Source organism: Peromyscus californicus, unplaced genomic scaffold, assembly GCF_007827085.1.
Source record: "Peromyscus californicus insignis strain IS unplaced genomic scaffold, ASM782708v3 Scaffold_8__1_contigs__length_139910024, whole genome shotgun sequence".
Classification (NCBI taxonomy): Eukaryota; Metazoa; Chordata; class Mammalia; order Rodentia; family Cricetidae; genus Peromyscus; species Peromyscus californicus.
In genome coordinates, this window is record NW_026294606.1 from 100,419,681 (window position 1) to 100,435,624 (window position 15,944).

Here is a 15,944-nt window from a genome sequence, read left to right on the forward strand (position 1 = left end):
AAAGATTACATACTAAGATTCTATTTATAGGAAATGTCCAGAACAGACAAGTCTGGAGACAGAAAGTAGATTAGAGGTTGCCTAGGGTTGGAGGATTTGGGGGGAGTAGAGTGTGATGGGCAAGGGCTTCTTTTTAGGTCATTGAAAATGTTCTAAAATTGGTTGTCATGATTATATAACTTGGTGAATATACAATGCATCAATAAAAGGGTTAAAAAAGATTCTGGGAAAGAACTGTGACGTTGTACTCTGCACAAGTCCCTCAGCATGTGGCCAACCCAAAACCTTTACTATACATAGCTTTCTGTTGCAGGCCCCAAGCAGAACAGGATTGAGATAATTCCAACCTTTTTCTTTTGGCACCTAATTAAGTTTCCTAAAGAGCCAAGACATTGTGCTCTGGAAGCCACCTGGAAGGCTGCCAGTAGGACTCTCTTCTAACTAACCCCAGTCCTGACCAGGAACTGGTCACAGCTTAGAGAATCAAGGAAAGGAGGAGGAAGTCGGCAGTGTGAGGTGCTCAGATATAAGATCAATATCACTAGTCAGTACTGAGTCAAGGCAGCCCCAACAGGGTGCGCTGCAAAGGACTTCTGCAGCATCCTTCCAAAGCGCCTAACTTGAGGAAGCATGGGAGAGAATGCGAGACAGACTCACGTGGAGAAGTGTCTGCAAAGTGACTGGCCAGCCCTTCACAACAAGTGTCACAGACTGGAGGTGATTCAGAGGACAGCAATTAAGTGTAGCACGGAGTTTTAGAACCAAAGGAACAGGAGGGGAAAACTGGGGACCCCAGGTTAGGTGTACAGTGGAGTCAGCAGTATCCTACCAAAGTTCCAGACAGCTCAGAGAATGATACAAAAGGAGCTCTTTATTCTTCTCCATTTTTTCTGTACACTTAAAATTATTTTTTAAAAGTGATTCTTTTTAAACCTAGGAAAATATATAGACTGCAGACAGTATCAGTCTCATGGAGATGAGAAACTGAGGACAAAGGACATTCCATGACATGCTCTCGGTCAGACAGTGTCAGAAGCCTGGCATTTTTCCAGAAAGCCACATTATACACACATTAAAAGAGAGAGAGAGAGACAGACACAGAGAAAAAGTGGTTTGTCTTAGTTTCTGCCTGGGATTTTTGTCATAGTTATCTGTCTCCTGTATTCTCTCTGAATTGTTAGTGCTTATCAATTGGGCCCGAGTTAAAAATTTCTTGATGATGATACATGGAGAGAATTTCTTAACTAGACCAAAAGGCAAAAATCATAAAGAAAAAAACAACCTGATAGGCTAATTGAAATTGATAACTGGAGTCCCCTGCTTTACTGGAGGCCATGCTGATACCCAGAACCCCAGGTAGGCTTCCACCTGCAGATCAGATGGCTAACACTCCCAATCAACCAACCCACCCCCTCCCCCATCACAATCCTGGCCTACAACTCTGGAGGAAGCCCCATGTTCCACGAGATTCCACATCGACACCTGGAAGCCCAGGTAAGACCCCACCTGCACACATCAATACTCCTTCAGTGCCCTGCCAGCTTATCCCAACCACCCCTCTCCCCCTTGTCACTATGTCCCGGCCCACAATTCTGGTGGAAGCCCTTGTTCCATTAGAGGCCACACAGGCCCAGAACCTTGGGTAGGCTGGTTACCTGTGGACTGCCCCCACTTTCTCAGTGCTTGCCCAGCCCACCCCCACCCACCTTCCCCTCATCCTGGCCCCCAACTCCAATGGAGGCACCCTGCTGGACCAGAGGACATGCAGGCCACCCAAACCACAGGTAGCCCACCAGACCCAGCACTGTCCCCACTCAGTGTCCTCCTAGCATACACCTAATCACCCACTCTTGCCCTCTCCATCACCATACCTCAGCCCCCAAGCCCTGCGGTGGACCTCCAGCTGAACCAGAGGCCACACTGGCTGCCAGAACTCCAGCCCCAACTTGAGTAGAGACCATCTACTCAACCACAGGTCACTCCAGCCAGAAGACCAGAGAGGAGACAGAAACCAAGGAAAAAAACATCCATCCAACAAAGACAAACCCAGAAGTCTACACGAGACCTCTAATTAGTCCAAACCCAGATGCCTAGATGCCAGTGAAAGAACATAAGCAACAACAGCCAGGGCAGCATGTCTTCACCAGAGCCAGCTATCCTACCATAGCAAGTCCTAAATAGCTCAACACAGCTGAAGCACAAGAAAACCACCTTAAAACCTAATATATGAAGATGATAGAGGTCCTTACAGAGGAAATGAATAAATCCCTTAAAGAAATCCAGGAAAAACTAAACAAACAAAAAAAGAGGAAATGAATAAATCCCTTAAAGTCAAGAAAAGACAAACAGTTGAAGGAAATGAATAAAACCGTTCAAGACCTGTAAATGAAATAGAAGCAATAAAGAAAAAAAAACTAGGTAAATGAAATGAAAAAACTAGGTAAGCAAACAGGAACTACATACGCAAGTATCACTCACAGAATATGAGATGAAGAGAGAATCTTAGGCGTTAAAGATATGATAGAAGAAAGAGGTACATCGGTCAAAGAAAATGTTAAATCTAAAAACTTTCTGACACAAAACATCTAGAAAATCTGGGCCACTATGAAAAGACCAAATCTAACGATAATAAGAATATGCCAGGTGGTGGTGGCTCACACCTTTAATCCCAGCACTCAGGAGGCAGATCTCTGTAAGTTTGAGGCCAGACTGGTCTACAGAGTTGAGTTCCAGGACAGCCAGGGCTACACTGTGAAACCCTGTCTTGGGAAAAAAAAAAAGAGAACCCCTCCACCCCCCAATAATAATATTAGGAATAGAAGAAGAATCCCAGCTCAAAGATCTAGAAAATATTTTCAACAAAATCATAGAAAACTTGACTAACCAACCTAAAGAAGGACATGCCTATAAAAGTACAAGAAACTTACAGAACACCAAATAGATTGGACCAGAAAAGAAAGTCTCCTAGCCACAAAATAAACAAAACACGAAACATACAGAACAAAGAAAGAATATTAAAAGCTGCAAGGGGAAAAGGTCAAGTAACATATAAAGGCAGACCTATTAGACTCACACTCGACTTCTCAATGGAGACTCTAAAAGTCAGAAGGGCCTGGACAGATGTCCTGCAGACTTTAAGAAACCATAGATGCCAACCCAGACTACTAGACCCAGTAAAACCTTCAATCACCATAGATGAATAAAATAAGATATTCCATGATGAAGTCAAATTTAAACAATCCACAACTCCAGCCCTAAAGAAGGTACTAGAAGGAAAACTCCAACCCAAGGAGGTTAATTACATCCACGGAAACACAGGAAATAATCTCACACAAGCAAAAATAAAAGGGAAAAACACATACCACCACCATCACCATCACCACCACCACCACCACCACCACCACCACCACCACCACCACCACCACCAAAATAAAAGAATTAGAAATCATTGGTCATTGATATCTCTCAATATCAAGGGTCTCAATTCCCCAATAAAAAGATACATACAGACTAATAGAATGGATGCAAAAACAGTATCCATCCTTCTGCTGTACATAAGAAACACACCTCTACATCAAAGATAGATATTACCTCAGAGTAAAGGGTTGGAAAAATGGACCTAAGAAACATGCTGCTGTAGCCATTCTAATAGCTAACAAAATAGACTTCAAACCAAAACTAATCAAAAGCGACAGGGAAGGACACTTCATACTCATCAAAGGAAAGATCCACCAAGATGATCTTTCAATTCCTAATATTTTTGCCCCAAACACAAGGGCACCCATGTTTGTAAGGAAACACTACTAAAACTTAAACCACACACCCACCCTCACACACCGATAGTGGGAGACTTCAATACCCTACTCTCACTAATGGACAGGTCATCCAGACAGAAACTAAACAGATACAGGAGCTCACAGATGTTGTGAACCAAATGGACCGAAGGGGTATCTACAGAGCAAAACTCCCCCCACCCCAACAAACAAAAAGAATATACCTTCTTCTCAGCACCTCGTGGAACATTCTTGAAAACTGACCACATGCTTGGTCACAAAGAAAGTCTCAACAGGTATAATAAAACTGAAATAACCCCCTGCATCCTATCAGACCACCATGGATTAAAACTGGATTTCAGCCGGGCGGTGGTGGCGCACGCCTTTAATCCCAGCACTCGGGAGGCAGAGCCAGGCGGATCTCTGTGAGTTCGAGGCCAGCCTGGGCTACAGAGTGAGATCCAGGAAAGGCGCAAAGCTACACAGAGAAACCCTGTCTCGAAAAACCAAAAAAAAAAAAAAAAAAAAAAAAACAACTGGATTTCAATAACAGAAAGAACAGAAAGTCTACAAACTCATGAAAACCTCCCGAGTGCTGGGATTAAAGGCGGGTGCCACCACCGCCCGGCTCCACAATTATGTACTAAAAGACTACTGGTTGAGACAGAAATAAAGAAAGACATTAAAGACCTCCTAGAATTCAATGAAAGCAAACACAAAACATACCCAAACTTATGAGACACAATGAAAGTGGTGCTAAAAGGAAAGTCCACAGTACTAAGTGCCTGCATAAAGAAATTGGAGAGATCTCATACTGGCAATCTAACAGCACACCTGAAAGCTCTAGATCAAAAAGAAGCAAGCTCATTCATCAAGAGGAATAGATGGCAGAAAATAATCAAACTGAGGGCTAAAACCAATAAAATATAAACAAAGAGTACAATACAAAGTACCAATGAAACAAAGAGTTGGCTCATATAAATAATTTAAATAGACTTATAACCTCTAAGAAAATAGAAGCAGTCATTAAAAGTTTCCAACCCTCCTCCCCACAAAAAAAGCCCAGGGTCAGACTGTTTTAGTGCATAATTCTACCAGACTTTCAAACAAGAGCTAATGCCAATACTCCTCAAATTATTCCACAAAATAGAAACAGAAGGAACTGCTGGAGAATGTCTTTCTGTATGCTGTGAATATGTGTTGCTCTGATTGGTCGATAAATAAAGCTATTTGGCCTATGGCAAAGCAGCTTAGAGGCAGGCAGGAAATCCAGGCAGAGAGAGAGGAAGAAGGAGGGGAGAGACACCAGCTGCCGCCATGGCTGAAGGAACAACATGCCAGCAGGTCGGTAAGCCATGAAACACGTGGCAAAACATAGATTAATAGAAATGAGTTAAGTTAAGATATAAGAAGCCTGACCCATATGCCATACAGTCTGTAAATAATATTAAGTCTCTGTGTGTTTACTTGGCTCCGAGTGGCAGAGGGACCTCAGGTGTAGACTGTAGGGGGGACGGACACAGGAAAACTTCCGACTATAAGGAATATTGCCAAATTTTATAATTTTATAAGGCCACAGTCACCCTTATACTCAGACCACACAAAGATTCAACAAAAAAAATTACAGACCAATTTCCCTCATGAACATAGATGTGAAAATACTCAAAATACTCAATAAAATAATTGCAAACTGAATCTAAGAACACATAAAAAAGATCATCCACCAGCCGGGCGGTGGTGGCGCACGCCTTTAATCCCAGCACTTGGGAGGCAGAGGCAGGCAGATCTCTGTGAGTTCAAGGCCGGCCTGGTCTACAAAGCGAGTTCCAGGAAAGGCGCAAAGCTACACAGAGAAACCCTGTCTCGAAAAACCAAAAAAAAAAAAAAAAGATCATCCACCATGATCAAGTAGGCTTCATCCCAGAGATGCAGGGATGACTCATACAAAAATCAGCCAATGTAATTCACCATGTAAATAAACTGAAAGAAAGAAAGAAAGAAAGAAAGAAAGAAAGAAAGAAAGAAAGAAAGAAAGAAAGAAAGAAAGAAAGAAAGAAAGAAAAAAAACCAACATGGTCATCTCATTAGATGCTGAAAAGGTCTTTGACAAAATCCAATATCCCTTTATGATAAATGTCTTGGAGAAGCCAGGCACTGGTGGTGCATAGCATTTGGGAGGCAGAGGCAGACAGAACTATGAGTTAGAGGCCAGACTGGTCTATAGAATGAGTTCCAGGACAGGTAAAGCTACACAGAGAAACCCTGTCTCGAAAAACCAAAAAAAAGAAACAAACCAAGAGAATGGAGAGATGGCTCAGCAGTTAAGAGCACTTGTTGCTCTTGTAGAGGATCTGGGTTCAATTTCCAGCACTCACATGGCAGCTCACAACTGTCTGGAATTCTAGTTCCAGAGAATACAATGCCTTCTTTTGGACTCCACAGGCACCAGGCACAAATGTGATACACAGACATACATGCAAGTAAAATACACATATAAAATAAAACGAATCATAAAAAAAATCTTGGTGTGATCAAGGATACAACGGATATAACTAAACATAATAAGGGCAATTTACAGCAAGCCTATAGCCAACGTCAAATTAAATGGAGAGAAACTCAAAGTGATTCCACTAAAATCAGGAACAAGACAAGGCTGTCCACTCTCTCCAAATCTATTCAATATAGTACTTGAAGTTCTAGCTAGAGCAATAAGACAACTGAATGAGATCAATGGGATACAAATTGGAAAGGAAGAAGTCAAAGTATCATTATTTGCAGATGATGTGATAGTATACATAAGTGACCCCAAAAGTTCTACCTACAGAGCAATTTGGCTGGATACAAGATTAACTAAAAAAAAAAAAAAAAAAAAAAAAAATCAGTAGCCCTTCTATACACAAATGACAAATGGGCTGAGAAAGAAATCAGGGAAACAACACCCTTTACAACAGCCACAAACAATATAAAATATCTTGGGAATCTCTAACCAAACAAATGAAAGACTTGTATTATAAAAACTTCAAGTCTTTGAAGAAAGAAATTGAAGAAGCAGAAGATGGAACTATCTCCCATGTTCATGGATTGGTAGGATTAACATAGTAAAAATGGCCAGCTTACCAAAAGCAATCTACAGACTCAACATAATCCCCATCAAAATTTCAATATAATTCTTTACAGACCTTACAAGGAAATACTCAACTTCATATGGAAAAACAAAAAACCCAAGAGAGCTGAAACAATCCTGTACGATAAAAGAACATCTGGTGGTATCACCATCCTTAATTTCAAGCTGTACTACAAGAGCTATAGTAATAAAAACTATAGCATTGGCATAAAAACAGATAGGTTGATCAACAGAATTGAACTGAATCGAAGACCCACACATAAATCCACATACCTGTGGACACCTGACTTTTTATAAAGAAGCCAGAAATACACAATGGAAAAAAGACAGCATCTTCAACAAATTATGCTGGTCCAACTGTATGTCAGCAGTAGAAGAATGCAGATTGATCTGTATCTATCACCCTGCACAAAACTTATGTCCAAGTGGATCAAAGACCTCAACATAAAACCAGACACACTGAAGAGAAAGTGGGGAACAACCTTGAACACACTGGCACAGGAGACCACTTCCTGAACAGAACAGTGATAGCACAGGCACTAAGAACAATCAATAAATGGGGCCTTGTGAAATTGAAAAGCTTCTCTAAGGCAAAGAACACCTTCAATAAGACAAAACAGCAGCTTACAGAATGGGAAAAGATTTTCACCAACTCCACATCTGACAGAAGGCTAATACCCAAAATATATATATAAAAAAACTTAAACTAGAAATCAACAAGCCAAATAATCCAATTAAAAAGTGGTATACAGATCTAAATGGAGAATTCTCAATGGAGGAATCTCAAATGTCTGAGAAATACTTAAAGAAATGTTCAATATCCTTAGCCATCGGGGAAATGCAAATCAAAACTACTTTGAGCCGGGCAGTGGTGGCGCAAGCCTTTAATCCCAGCACTCGGGAGGCAGAGGCAGGTGGATCTCTGTGAGTTCAAGGCCAGCCTGGACTACCAAGTGAGTTCCAGGAAAGGCGCAAAGCTACACGGAGAAACCCTGTCTTGAAAAACCAAAAACCAAACAAACAAACAAACAAAAAAACCTACTTTGAGATTCTATTTTACACCAGTCAAAATGGCTAAGTTCCAAACACAAGTGACAGCTCCTGCTGGCAACAACATGGAACAAGGGGAACACTCCTCCACTGCTGGTGGGAATGCACACTTGTACAACAACTATGGAAATCAGTAGGCGGTTCCTTAGAAAATTGGGAATCAATCTACCTCTAGACCTAGCTATACCATTCTTGGGCATATACCCAAAGGATGCTTCATCCTACCACAAGGACACTTGCTCAACCAAATTCACTGCAGCTTTATTCATAATAGCTAGAAACTAGAAACAACCTAGATGCCCCTCAACTGAAGAATGGATAAAGAAAATGTGATATATTTACATAATGGAGTATTACTCAGCTGTTAAAAACAATAACATGATGATATTTGCAGGCAAACAGATGGAACTAGAAAAAAATTATCCTGAGTGAGGTAACCCAGACCCAGAAGGACAAACATGGTATGTGCTCACTTATAAGTGGACATTAGCTGTTAAGTAAAGATAATAATGCTACAATCCATAGATACAGAGAGGCTAAGAAACAAGGAGTGCTCAAGGAGGGACACATGGATCTCCCTGGGAAAAGGAAGTAAGAATTTGCAGGTGGACTTGGGGCAAGTGAGGATGGGAACAGGAGGGGGATCAGGTAGGGGAAGGGAGGGATGAAGGGAGAGTACTGGGAGAATTGGGGGGGGTGGAATTCGGGGGGGCGGTGATGTAGAAACCCAGTGCAGTTGAAACTCCCTGGAATCTATGAGAGTGACCTTAGCAAACTCTCCTAGTAATGGGGGATACAGAGCCTGAACTGGCCATCTTCTATGACCAGGTGTCTTAGTTAGGGTTTCTATTGCTGCGACAAAACACCATGACCAAAAAGCAGGAAAGGGTTTATTTGGCTTACACTTCAGTATTGCTGTTCATCACTGAAGGAAGTCAGGACAGGAATCCCAGAGGCAGGAGATGATACAGAGGCCATGGAGGGGAGCTAATTACTGGCTTGCTTTCATGACTTGTTCAGTCCACCTTCTTATAGGGCCCAGGATCATCTGCCCAAAGTTGGCACCACCCATCATGGGCTGCACCCCCTTCCCCCCAACTGATTACTAAATGAGAAAATGCCTTACAGCCGGATCTCATCAAGGTATTTCCTCAACTGAGGCTCCTTCCTCTCTGATGACTCTAGCTTGTGTCAAGGTGTCATATAAAACTAGCCAATACACCAGGCTAGGCTCCCAGTGGCAGGACTGGGACATCAACCCAGCCATAAAACCTTGGACCTACAATCTGTCCTGCCTGGAGATGTGCTGGGGTAATGGTGGCACAGAACCTGTGGGAGTAGCCAATCAATGACTGGTTCAACTTGAGGCCCATGCCATGATAGGAAGTCCATGCCTGACACTGCCTGGATGGCTAGGAACTAGAAGCTGGATGGCCCAGAGACCCAGGAGAGAACCAAACAATGACTGGCAACATCAAACAAACAAATATAAATGAAATTATTCCTAATGATACTCTGCTATACTCATAGATAGGTACCTAGCCCAATCGTCATCGGAGAGGCTTCCTCCAGCAGCTGATAGGAGCAGATGCAGAGACCTACAGCCAAACATTAGGTGGAGCCGGGGAGCCCCACAGAAGAGGAGGAGGAAGGACTGCAGTAGTCATAGGAGTTGAGGACACAAGAACACAGCACACAGAATCAACTAAGCAGGGCTCATAGGGGCTCACAAAGACTGAAGCCACAAACAAGGGTACTGTATGGGTCTGAGCTAGATCTTCTGCATATACTTATGGTTGTGTAGCTTGGTGTTCTTGTGGGACTCTCAACAGTGGGAGTAGTATCTCTGACTCTTTTGTCTGCTCTTAGGATCCTCTTCCTCCTACTAGGGTGCCTTGTCCAGTCTTGATATGAGCATTTGTGCCTAGTCCTCATTCACTCATTTTGTGTGTGTATGGATATTTTGTCTGCATGTACATCTATTTGCCATTGGTGCTTGTGGAGGTCAGAAGAAGGCATTGAATCCCTTAGAACTAGAGTGAGTGTGAGCCATTATGTGGGTGCTGGGAATTGAACTTTGGTCCTCTCCAAGAGCAGCCAGTGCTCTTAACCACTGGACTATCTCTCCAGACCTGTGCTTAGTCTCATTGTAAGTTGTTAGGCTATGTTCGGTGACTATATCTCTAGGAGGCCTGTTTTTTTTTTCCTGAAGGGAAATGGAGGAATGGATCTGGGGGAGAGGGGAGGTGGCAGGGCACTGGGAGGCCTGGAGGGAGGGAGACTGAGGTCAGGATATAATATAAGAGAGAGAAAACGTAAAATAAGTTAAAAAATTAATTAAATGTGGGGGTCCTTTTTCCCTCTGGGTTTGTTGGCCACCAGGTTGAGAGGGGAGAGGCAGAAGAGATGACAGAAAGCTTTGGTGGCCCATGAGCATGAACAGAAACAGCACTCTGGGAAACCGATTTCAGTGAATCAGCTCAACTTTATTTCAGAGTATAAGGAATATATAGGATTGGGGAGGCCTGGGACAAACCCTAATTTGCATTAAGTAGCATGCTCCTATCACAAGGCTTAGTATGTGGCAGCAGGGTCCTATAGCAGAGTTCCTTAGCACAAGTCTTCTCAGTCGGAATCTGTGCCAAGGGTCAAGCTAAAGATGAATCAGGCACCTGGTTTCAGAGACAGCTTTTAGATAAGGTCCAGGGACATTCTCCAGATAAGGGGAGGTAGAGGCAGGAAGATCAGCTGGAGGGAGGGAGCTCCACTTTGCAGAGCTTATTTAAATAAGCTGCTAGGCAATGGGAGGCTGTGACCTCTGAACAGCCAGCAATGTCTTCCAACAATTAAAAAGGTACTGGGAGAAGACATTTACAATGTATTTCACTGTCAGAACTAACAACATTCAGCACAGGAAACAGCCCTCTCAAGTCAAGAGAAAAAAGTCAGGCTGGGATGTAGCTCAGTGGTAGAGCATCTGCCTAACATGAATGAGGCCACGGGTTTGGGCTCTTTTACATGCATGCATACACACACACACACACACACACACACACACACACACACACACACACACACGAAGGAAAACCAAATTAGGGAAAACATACAAATCCCTGACAGAGCAGCCTTCCCATTTATGTAACAAATGCTTACATAGCTGTTAGGATGCCTGAGGAATAATTTCAAACAGCCAACAGATGTCAGCTCGTTTGTTGTGACAAGCCTATAGTGTCAGGACTGTCATTACTTTCATCACAGAGGTGAAGAAAGGAAGGGAAGGTCAGAAGACTTGTCCAGGGTCACATGGCTGGACATCAGGGGGCCAGGGTCCAGACCTGTGTGGTTGTGTAGCGTTCTGAGGAGAGGAAGCTGCTATGTGTGGCCGGGAAGTTGGGAATCACAGGAATCATAGGGTTGCAGAGTAAAAAGTCCCTTTTACTCACCAGGGCAGCAAACATTTAAGAAATGACTCCGATTCCCATGGAGGCTCTGGGGGCTGAAGCTTCTCCACGTTGGAAGTACATATGCAGCCACTGGCCTTCCTAAGGGCCAGCTCAGCACTATGTGCTCACACGAAAAGTGCCCTACTCTACAGGCTCCTTGCACATGCTAGGCCAATGTTCTATGACTAAAGCCATACCTCCAGCCCCTCTTCCTGCCTTTAGTGGAATTCTTCTAATAAGGAAGGGTTGTCTCTTCTTTGTCACTCATTCAGTCAATTTTTTTATATCAAACATTATAGAGTCATGGATATTTATTCTGTGAGGTTTTATTTACTTGTTTTGTTTTGACCTTTTAAAGACAAGGTCTCAGATAGCCCAGGCCAGTCTGGAACTCTGAAATGTAAGGAGTACCACCCTGAATTCCTGATCCTCCTGCCTCCACAGCCCAAGTACTAGGATTACAGGTAGAACACCACCCCAGCTGTTCTGTTACTGATGAGGACTACCATTGTTCCTATTGTTCAAATGTTACCAGCCTCGACTTCTTAAAAGTTGTCAAGTTGACAAATAAAATATGTTCTGAAAATTACAATCAAGTCTTTGGCCTATTCCAGAGATAGCCTACAGCCCCCTTCCTCTCTGGTAAAGGGATCTTTATTTCTGTGTTAAATAAGAGACCCACACCACCACCTGTCTTCTCTAGTCACAGAAGCGGAGGAGGGCAGGCTGTGGCAGCAGGCCAGGTCTGCTGTGGAGTTCACTCTCCCTACGCCATGGTGTGCAGGGCCTGGAGGCAGGTGAGAAGAAGTGCAGGGAGCGATGGGAAGGACAGACTGAACCATCAGCCACAGTCCACAGCCCTGAAGGCCACCCTCCTCATCTTATAGGAACCCACAGATTTGAAGATGAAATGTTAGGGCACCAAGCATTTATCTCAAATTCCCTCAGGAGCATGTCTACTTCCACTCAATCATCTCTCCATCTGGGTTTGATCCCTAGCGACACAGACAGACAGACAGACAGACACCCTAGCGACACAGACAGACAGACAGACAAGACAGACAGACAGACAGACACACACACACACACTGTGTACGAACAGCGTTGCCTTCCTGCAACCTCAGTACTCAAGAGGCTTACACAGGAGGATGCAGAGTTGAACATCAGCTTGGGAGACACAGCAAGGCTCTGTCTCAAGAAGATAAACAGAAGGGTAGAAAGACAGATACAAATAGGAACTTACCAGGAGGCAAACTCTACAGGAATGTCTGTTACAGGCCAGCTCTTCCAGCAGATACTATGGCCAGTCACCTACTGGGGAGGTGGTTTGTGGGGAAAAAGGACATTTGTCTAATCTCCAGTATCTTCCCCAATATAATTTTTTTTGTGTATGTATGTATGTGTGGTGTGTATGCATGTGTGTGACTGCATATGAATTTACTTGTGTGGACAACCTTGTGTGTACATACGTGAGGCTAGAGGCTGACGTCAGGTGTCTTCCTTTTTATCTTCTGTAGCTAGGCAGGTCTGCTCCTGGTCTCCAGCAAGCTGGAGCTCGCTGATTAAACAAGTCTAGCTAGCCAGTTGCTCTGGGGATCCTGTTTTAACTCCCTAGAAATGAGGTGTGCTACCAAGTCCCCCTGGCTTTTACATAAGTCCTAGGGATCCACCTCTAGACCTCATGCTTTACAGAGTGAGTCATCTTTCTAGCTCTGATTAGGTTCTGAAAACACGCATTTCAAGGAAAGAAGACAGATGGTAATATAATGGGCATTCAGTCAAGTGCACTGTATGTAGTTTGCTCCTGACTTAAAGTGGAAAACAAAACCAAACCAAAACCAACAACAAAAAATATTGCAAATCCATGGGGAAATATGAGCCCTAACTGGATAATGGATCACATTAGGGACGTTTTTCTTTGCTGAGGTTTGCTGAGGTATAATGACCAGATGGTGACAACTTTTAAATAAAAGGAGCTTTTATCTTTAAGAATCGCGCATCTCCAGATGAAATGAGATGGTGTGAGATACGCTTCAAACTCATCCAGAGGGGGAGTGGATGGGGAGAACGGAGCTGCGAGATCAGCCAGAGGTAAGTGTTCAAGATGAACGGGATGCCTTCTGCTACCCCACTCTTTTCTCTCACTGCTCAGTCATTTCCCTAAGTCTTTACAAACTTCTTTGATTCGCCTCATCACCTATATGTCAGGTTTTATTATCACTGTTTGACAAACGGTGTCACCGAGGCACAGAGACGTTAAGTAATTGTCCTAAGTCACAGCAGGTCAGAGGTCAGCATCGGGAGTAGATCCCCAGATTCTACACTCAAACCACTTGAGTCAGCCTCTCCCTTTGGGGTTGAATGACAAAGGCGGATGGGTCCATATGCCAGGAATGCCAGTGGCTTTTAGAGACAGGAGAAGGCAGGAAAATGGATCCTTTCTGAGAGGATCCAGAAGGGACATAGCCCTCTGGCCTGTATTAGACTGATGGCATCCAGCACTTGTGGTGGAGACAGACATGCTCTATTTTCTCCAGCTGAAGTAAAGAACTGGGTGCAGCGCCACTCACCCACACAGTCCCTTGCTTAAAGAGGTCGAGGCAGGAGAACCCTAGCAGCCCCGCTGTTTCAGGCCAGACTGTATGGTGCAGCAAGAACCTATCTCAAAATCAAAAATTCAACCCCCAAATAACCCAACTAACAACAGCAAAACAAAGAAAACAAAGGAAGACAAATCCTTGCTCTCACCTCCAGTCAGCTCTTGTCACATTTCTCTGCCCTCCATTTTCAGAAAAATCAAAAGGATTTGAATCCCCACTGCACCTCCTTCCCCTTCCGTCTCAGAACCTGCTCTCACCAGCCTCGTCCTCCAATGCTGATGCTGCCACACTGCGAAGCCCAGCACCCTGGTCTTTCAGCTCACACAGCTCTCCACAGGTCCTACCCTGTGGCCTTCACTTGCTCTCCTCCTCCTTCTTCCCATCTCCTCGGCTGGCTCCTTTCCTTGTCCCCTCCTACATGATGGTGTGCTCAGCCACTGAGCCCCCTTCCCTCTCTCACACCCAGGACCTTGGCATTCCCCTCAGTGTATTAGCTGCTTTGCTTGCCAAGGTTATACAAATATGCAAGTTACAAAGTACTTGGCAGAAGCAACCTAAGAGAGGATGGAACTAGGTTAGTTTCTGGGGATTTCAGTTGTGGAGAAGGCATGGAGGCCAGACTGCTTCAGTCTGTCTGCACATGAATTGTGAAGTGGCTGGTCACTGTGGTGGTCAACCAGGAAGAGACCCTAAGTGTAGCTAGGCCTTAACTTTCATTGGTCCACCTCCCAATGACTCACCTCCACCTGCCAGGCCCCATCTTCTAAAGGTTCTATAACCTGCCTGAATAGTACCACCAGCTGGGAACCAAGTATTTGAAACATCATGCTGTGGGAGGCATTCTAGGTTCAAGGTGTGGAACACCTAGCTTCATCGCTCCAGACAGTTATATAGCAGTGGTCCCCATCTGACCTCCAGGGGAGTGCAGATCACCTAGGTAAGGTCATGTTTCTGTCTTAAGAGGCAGAGCAATCCAGTATAGTCTACATCCCCTCACTGTCCCTCCTACTCAGTGGACAGTGACTCCATGCTTCCAGTCACCAGATTCCTTTCCCCGATTCTACATGTTGACCCCATCTGCAAAGGATCTCTTTGCTCTGTGATGGCCACTCCCTCCAAAGGGACTATCATGCCTAGCTTGTGTCACTGCGCTGTGGTACCTATACTTCCCGTTGAAGGTTTTTCACACAGTGGCTGTAGTTCTGCCATGGGTCCCTCTGCTCAAACCTGCAGTGTCCAGAGGAAACACTGGAGTTCTCTTGGTCCCTCACATGTGCCCCCACCCTGCTGTGCAGAAGACAGTGCTCTTCTGGGGTCATGCTCTGGCATCCCCCTCCACCGGAAACATATCCCTTCCCTCATGTGGTGTTTATTCAGATGTCACATTGTCACTGAGGCCTTTTAGGAGGACCCTGTCTAAAAATCACACCTCCCTCCTAGACTCCAGAGCTTTCTCTTTCTGTGAAGTTTTCTATAGCATTTATCAGCTAAAAAGAACATTCCTAGAAATAAACCTTAGTACACATCTGTTCATTAATTCCTACGGCTAAATTATTAAACATTTAAGGTTCATGATATATGCTGTCAAATACCTGCTAGGCTATTTAACCTCTTCCTTGTTAGACTTCCAAGAAGGCAGGGTGTCTGGTGCTAGCCCTGTTCTCATCCTCGGCCTCAAGGCTTCCCATGTGATCCCAGGTTCCAGGATACAAGCTGCTCCTCCTGGTTTCTCTTACAGGAAAAGCCCTAATTATCCTCAGAGGCCTTTGTCATGTTGGTGGAATTAGAAATTGGCATTCAGCAGCAAATTTGGTATCAAAAGCCTTAGAAGTTTATGAATTTATCCTCAGGAAATAATTGCAGATGTTTGTAAGACTTTTGTGCACGAAAGTTCTTTTTAGCAAGGATTATAGGATTAAGATGGAATTAGAAGCAGCTAAGTGATTTATGATAG

At 44.0% G+C, this 15,944-nt stretch overlaps 1 protein-coding gene across 2 annotated transcripts in view; it reads right to left on the reverse strand.

The window, feature by feature from the left end:
• Vac14 (VAC14 component of PIKFYVE complex) overlaps nt 1-15,944 on the reverse strand; it is a 113,705-nt gene that overhangs the window by 74,363 nt on the left and 23,398 nt on the right. The window lies entirely within an intron of this gene.